Raw genomic sequence first — 7,536 nt, forward strand, 5'->3', positions numbered from 1 at the left:
AAAATCTTTTCCTGTTCATATTTTTTATTGTTTCTATCGTATATCGACTGATATCTTTCAGGAGATCGTATCTCAAAAACTGTCACTTTACAGGATTCGTAAATTTTTGTTTTGTTGATAAGCAACAAACAAGATAGTTTGCTTTACTGTTCAAAAGTATAGTGATTTGGAATTAAAATACAGCTTTATATATATATATATATATATATATATATATATATATATAGGCTGCGTTCGGAAACGTCACCCGAGTGCACACGAGTATACTCCCTTCTCTTTCTATCTCAGCGAGTTAGAAGGAGAAGGGAGTATACCCGTGTGTACCCGGGTGACGTTTCCGAACGCAGCCATATATATATATATATATATATATATATATATATATATTGTTTAATTTGATATTATTCGTGGGAAACAAACGCAAAAACGCAATTTTTATAGATACGACGCACTTCAAAATTGTAATCAAAGGAACAAGATACAACATATTTATTTTTAAATAACATTTATTATTGTCATTTAAAAATAAATATGTCGTATCTTGTTCATTTGATTATAATTTTGAAGTGCAAATTTGTCGTATCTACAAATACGAGAAAATGCGAGAAAATTTCGACAACTATAATTCATTTTTGGTAATCTATTTCAAGATAGGATGTAGACGTGTGTGTGAAGCTAGCGTCTCATTTTGCGAAAACTCACAAATTATTGAGAGTTCTGACTTCCTTTTCAATAGTTCTAGAGTTCCTGATAGTTTAAACAAATAGTTCTGGCCATTAAAGCCAAAAAACGCGTCAGTACAAACTGAGACGCTAGGTTCACGCACCGTCTCACTTTGTCCTACACAAGTTTCACACCTGTATCTCATCAGATTTTGCGAGATCTATAGTTCTATAACAGTTCTATAAAGAGTTCTGCCATATAAAAGCAAAAAATTTAATTATAAGGTACTAAAAAAAATTACAATGTAACGAGTGTACCGAGTTGAGACGCCAGTTGAAATCTCGAAGTTCCGGTTTATGTAAAATATTTTTCGAGTAGTTCTGAGCATATTGAAGCATTTTCTAAAGAGTTCCGAGCGTTAGAATCTTTGTGTTATATTTTAAAAAATTAATATTAACCGAAAAGTACTCATGACGGAAAACGATGAGACGCTGTGCGAAATCTCGGAGTTCCGGTTCATATAAAATATTTTTCGAGTAGTTCTGAGCATATAGAAGCATTTTCTAAAGAGTTCCCGGCACTAGCAATGTTGTATAATTTTAAATAAATTAATAACGCTCGAAAGTCAGGAATTTATCGAAAATGAGTGAGACGCTGGCCGTATTTCGACAGTTCTGCGAGTTCTATTACAATTTTCGTGTAGTTCTGAACGTGTTCTAACGTTTTCTAAAGAGTTCTGGCGATAAGCGTTATTTAATCATTTTTTAAATAATTTTTATCGCCCGAGAAAGACGCATTTACGGGTATATGAGTGAGACGCTCGATAAATTCCTGATTTTCGTTATTAATTTATTTAAAAATTATACAACATTGCCAATGCCCGGAACTCTTTAGAAATTGCTTCAATATACTTAGAACTATACGAAAAATATTTTATATAAGCCAGAACTCCGACATTTCCTACACAGCGTCTCACCCATATACCCGTAAATGCGTCTTTCTCGGGCGATAAAAATTATTTAAAAAATGATTAAATAACGCTTATCGCCAGAAGTCTTTAGAAAACGTTAGAACACGTTCAGAACTACACGAAAATTGTAATAGAACTCGCAGAACTGTCGAAATACGGCCAGCGTCTCACCTATTTTCGATAAATTCCTGACTTTCGAGCGTTATTAATTTATTTAAAATTATACAACATTGCTAGTGCCGGGAACTCTTTAGAAAATGCTTCTATATCCTCAGAACTACTCGAAAAATATTTTATATGAACCGGAACTCCGAGATTTCGCACAGCGTCTCATCGTTTTCCGTCATGAGTACTTTTCGGTTAATATTAATTTTTTAAAATATAACACAAAGATTCTAACGCTCGGAACTGTTTAGAAAATGCTTCAATATGCTCAGAACTACTCGAAAAATATTTTACACAAACCGGAACTCCGAGATTTCAACTGGCGTCTCAACTCGGTATACTCGTTACATTGTAATTTCTTTTTAGTACCTTATAATTAATTTTTTTGCTTTTATATGCCAGAACTCTTTATAGAACTGTTATAGAACTATAGATCTCGCAAAATCTGATGAGATACAGTGGTGGAACTTGTGTAGGACAAAGTGAGACGCTGCGTGAACCTAGCGTCTCAGTTTGTACTGATGCGTTTTTTGGCTTTAATGGCCAGAACTATTTGTTTAAACTATCAGGAACTCTAGAACTATTGAAAAGGAAGTCAGAACTCTCAATAATTTGTGTTTCCGCAAAATGAGACGCTAGCTTCACACACACGATGTAGACACTTAGCTTCGGGGAAGCAGAAAAACCGGAAATTGTGTAAAATCGACCTCGAATTGTGTAAGATACGACCTCCCGAAAGATATCAGTCGATATGTGAAAAATATATTTCTTGATTAAATTAATAAATTAAAATTTAAGAAATTAATAATAAAATAAAAATTAATTTTATAAACTGAAATTAAAAATATTAGATATTAATTAAAATTTAAAGAAAAATAAAAATTATAATCAATAATTTTATAAACTATAAATTAAAAATATTTTTGTAACATTCTTTGCGGTGTGTGTAGAGATGGGTATAGTATCGGTATTGTTAAATATTGATTATCAATTTAATTATGTAATTGTACGTTTCAGTTTCAGACTGCGTTTCAAGATTGAAAGTACGGCGCGTGTAGTTGACGAAGCGAAAGAATATACTTTTAAAATTCACATGAAAAATTGTTACTATATAGGTGAACAAAATTCAGCCTGACCGTATTTGGCAGTTTAATTTGATGAAAATATTAATTTTATGAAATTACCAGGGAAATTACATAAAAGTTTATTTGAAATTTTAATTGATATACAAACATGAAACTTTCCTACACAGTATAAATAATAAATATAATTAATAAAATAAGTTTATTAAAGAAGCATCGCGAATTAAAATATTTATCCTTTATTTGTTCTTAAAAGAAATTTCTTATGTCATTTATGATTATAAATATATAATTGATGCATGATTATTAACACCGAGATTAATACAGAATCTATTGCGTCAAAAAGTTGCAATTATATACATAATACCATTCAAAATTTATGAATTATTTTTTAATTATGTATTCGAAGTTAAGGGTTTTTTTTAAATAACCGCAATATTAATCGGATGGCAATAAAGTTAATTAAAAATAGCGGATATTAAAAATAAAAATGAAAGAATTTTTACTTTTGATATCCGGCCGCTATATGGCTCCGACATTTTGAATTTATCAACTGAATTTAACATCAGATTAATATTTAGCAACCTGAAAAACTTAAGTTTGAATAACAAAAAAAATTTCATAGTTTCTTAATTATATGTATAATGGTCTATATAAGTCGCAACTTTGATGCAATAGACTCTATGTTAATCATCAATATCTTTTTAACTACAATTGACATAACAAATTTCTAAGGGCTGAAAGTTCTAACAATTAACATACTTAATTTTGATTGCAATATAACTTCTCTAACACGTCACGCGGAGTTCTCGGCTTAGAGATCAGTGCTCTGATTCTATAACTATTAACAACAATTCATTATCATTATATTGTCATTGCGCAGCTTTTTTATCATATATTATATCTGCACAACGATAATATAACGATGATAATGAAACTGTATATAGTTATAAGAGTTACAGAAAATAGCCTTAAGGGGATGCTGGAGCCGCAGGCGAACTCGATCAGCGTCGATAAAGAAGTGCTCACCGACTATATCTGTCCTTGTATAGACAAGGATATAGACAAGGATAGCACCTAACCTTGCATCTTCCACTGGTTTAAGTAATATCTTTTTTTTTAGGCTTCAAATCTTACTTCTAATTGCACGATATTATTCCTGACAGTTTTTTGTAGAGGGCTGCATCACTATTTTCTATAGAAAAACTGCAGAATTTTTGTATAAAGCAAATATTGTTGTCAGGTGAAGACAATATTTATAAAAATAAAATTTTTTTTTAGTTTATCAGAAAAAATCATGTACAGCCCTCTACATTTTTGTGCGTACTTTAATCGTGTAAAAGGATTTTCCATTCTGTTCAGCCATTTCAAAGATATTGCTTAGACCGATTATGCCTTGTCGCTGTCACTCCAGGATCCCCACAAAAGGGGATCCCCCACAAAAGGGGATCCTGGAGTGACAGCGACAAGGCATAATCGGTCTAAGCAATATCTTTGAAATGGCTGAACAGAATGGAAAATCCTTTTACACGATTAAAGTACGCACAAAAATGTAGAGGGCTGTACATGATTTTTTCTGATAAACTAAAAAAAAATTTTATTTTTATAAATATTGTCTTCACCTGACGACAATATTTGCTTTATACAAAAATTCTGCAGTTTTTCTATAGAAAATAGTGATGCAGCCCTCTACAAAAAACTGTCAGGAATAATATCGTGCAATTAGAAGTAAGATTTGAAGCCTAAAAAAAAAGATATTACTTAGACCAGTGGAAGATGCAAGGTTAGGTGCTATCCTTGTCTATATCCTTGTCTATACAAGGACAGATATAGTCGGTGAGCACTTCTTTATCGACGCTGATCGAGTTCGCCTGCGGCTCCAGCATCCCCTTAAGGGGATCCTATAGCGGCAGTGCACTTTATGCACTAAGTGCACACTTTAACTCGTATTTTATTTATTATAAATGTTTAAGAGCAAAAATGCAAAATCGGGCTGTGTAGGGAACTACATATGAGCTTACTGATTAAAAATATCCTAAATGGAATAAGATTCATTCGATATTTTGGCTAATTTCTACTAATTCGTAAAAAAATTACGAATTAGTAGAATTTAGCCAAAATATCGAATGAATCTTATTCCATTTAGGATATTTTTAATCAGTTAGCTCATATGTAGTTCCCGAAACAGCCCGATTTTGCATTTTTGCTCTTAAACATTTATAATAAATAAAATACGAGTTAAAGTGTGCACTTAGTGCATAAAGTGCATTGCCGCTATAGGATCCCCTTAACGACGCGACTTATCGAGCGACTTCGTCCGAAAATGACCTGGCGCTTTATCTTAAGAACGTAGTTACTGCATTGACCGCTACACGGTATAGCGCTGAAACCAGTGAGAAATGCTGGTCTCGTCTCAACCCGGACTTTTGGCTATCTGTCTATTAATCTGTGATCTCTACCACCGTGCGTCCGTGTGACCGTGTAAGCAATTCAGTGGTGTGTGTACGTGTACGGAGTTTCGCGTTGTCACCACCAGTGGTCACCACCTTAGGTGGTGGTATAGCGACTCTCACACCTCATTGGCCAGAATACGGAACGATGGAGAGCCGCCTTAAGACTTACACGCCAGCGCCGCAATCGCAAGCGTACGCATCTACAACGGTCGAAACGACACTCGTACCTCGTGTCTCGACAGTAACGGACGGATTACTTATACGTTATTCTAATCGGATATAACGGACATTCGCTATTCGCATAGTTCTTACGATAATTCGTTTAATACTTTGTACGCGAGATCCGTGATCTAAACCTTACCGAGTTTATTACTCACCAGTGTAAATACTTAGAATTAACTGTACATACATTGTGATACGTTCTTGTAAATACATGATTGTCTTAAAACAACGAGCCATTACTTGAACACGTGAACCTTTACGGCTATCACGGCCAATAGTAGAATTTGGACCACACGAATTCCTACAGTGGCGTTTTCGCGTCGGAGTTCGGCCTTTGCTTTAGTTGACATTACCGACGTCGAGGAAGTTCGGCCTTCGCTTTAAGCCCCTTGCACAATGCCAGGCAACAGGCAATAGGAACAGGGAATAGAAATAAGAAATCATGTATAAATGCAGAATAAACAGTGACACAGGCAATAGGCACAGAGTTTCCGTCACGTTGGAAATTCTGTGCCTATTGCCTGTTGCCAACCAATCATAGCATTCGAATTTTTTAGGATGTAATTAACGATTTTTTGGTTATTTCCCGTTCCTATTGCCTGTTGCCTGGCATTGTGCAAGGGGCTTTAGCATCCCCTTAAGCTAGTAAAAGACATAAAACGCGCCCCCATCGTCTAGGTGGCAGAAAATCGAAACATTAAGTGAGATCCTGATGGTAAAAGATGAGGAAAGAGAGAGACAGAATAAGTCATTCATCGCTGTTTTATCAACTTTTAGCAGATTACCAGAATATGTATTTAAAAAATTAATACAAATAAAGACTAAATTAGTTTTATATATGTATATATATACATATACAATATGTACATAATACTTACGCAGGTAGTCCTGTTAATATATTCCCATTATAAAATTAGAAGTGATTTAATTAACCTTTAGAGGCCGGGAAAAGAACTTGAAGACTTTTTTCTTTTTTACTAATTTTCCCTTATTCAACACACAAATTTTGCCTGAAAACATCAAATAGCTTGTGTTTTTTGGGTGGTCGATATTTCGACCACCCCCGGCCTCTAAAGGTTAATATTGTTGGCACAGAGTTTGATTTCAACCGACATGAAAATCCAGTTTTCTCGATGCAGTTTTCTGTAAAATGTAGGCTATATATGTAACTATATTTCGATATCTTTGCCATATGTTCTTGAGTATAACCGGAATTAACAAGTGCTTCTTCCCACTTCTTTCGAAGATTCGGGTCCTTTGGAAATCTATTAATTCAGTAATACCAATCAAATTAATTCATTAATATATATTTTATGTCATAACATTTAAATTTAAAGAAACATTTTATATGTTTAATACAATTAAGTAATTTTAACACTTACTTTTTCAAATACAAAATACTCTTTTAAAATGTGACACATTTTAAATTAGACTATAATATGATAAACTAATAACTTACCCAAAAAATGTTAAGAAAATCTTGCTGTCTTTTTTTACTTTTTTATATTTGGTTGATTTGCAACCGTCAATAAAACAATAAACAACCATTGTTATACGATAGAATACGAAACCCGATAACGCAAGTCTAGCTGTCACTGGCTGTCACGCCGGTCACGCGTGAGCTACTGGAGCAGACTGAGCTCACAGTTCATTGAAGTACCGGGAGTCGCCACTTGTGCGATGGGGGCGCGTTTGATGTTCTTTACATCAAAAACAGCCAACTTTCAGTCCATAGTTATATAGTCAAAGGTGAAAAGTGAAAAGTTTATCTCTTTTTTCTATTCAACACCAATAGAAAGAGATAAGTCGCGTTCAGCAGACCAAGGGGTCGATTCTGTATCTTGGGACGAGGTGAAAATTACAAAAGTGAGGAAATTCACTAGAGAATCTACAATTTCATTTGTCGAAATCTAGTAAATCGTTCACTTTTGTAATTTTCACCTTGTCTCAAAATACAGAATTGACCTTCAGGCCGCTCAGT

General features: G+C 33.9%; 2 long non-coding RNA genes across 2 annotated transcripts; one reads left to right on the forward strand and one right to left on the reverse strand.

Annotated features, from left to right (window-relative positions):
• Positions 1 to 5,472: 5,472 nt before the first annotated feature.
• On the forward strand, positions 5,473 to 6,390 carry LOC139786369 (uncharacterized). Its single transcript, XR_011722267.1, has 2 exons — positions 5,473 to 5,999; positions 6,234 to 6,390. It is a non-coding gene; the product is annotated as an uncharacterized lncRNA (long non-coding RNA).
• On the reverse strand, positions 6,302 to 7,221 carry LOC139786370 (uncharacterized). The gene is made up of 2 exons (XR_011722268.1): positions 7,015 to 7,221; positions 6,302 to 6,820 (listed from the first exon to the last, which is right to left on the reverse strand). It is a non-coding gene; the product is annotated as an uncharacterized lncRNA (long non-coding RNA).
• Positions 7,222 to 7,536: the final 315 nt, after the last annotated feature.

Source organism: Temnothorax nylanderi, unplaced genomic scaffold (assembly GCF_030848795.1).
Source record: "Temnothorax nylanderi isolate EJ_2023f unplaced genomic scaffold, tnyl_v1.0 TNYL_tig1020_pilon, whole genome shotgun sequence".
Taxonomy (NCBI): Eukaryota; Metazoa; Arthropoda; class Insecta; order Hymenoptera; family Formicidae; genus Temnothorax; species Temnothorax nylanderi.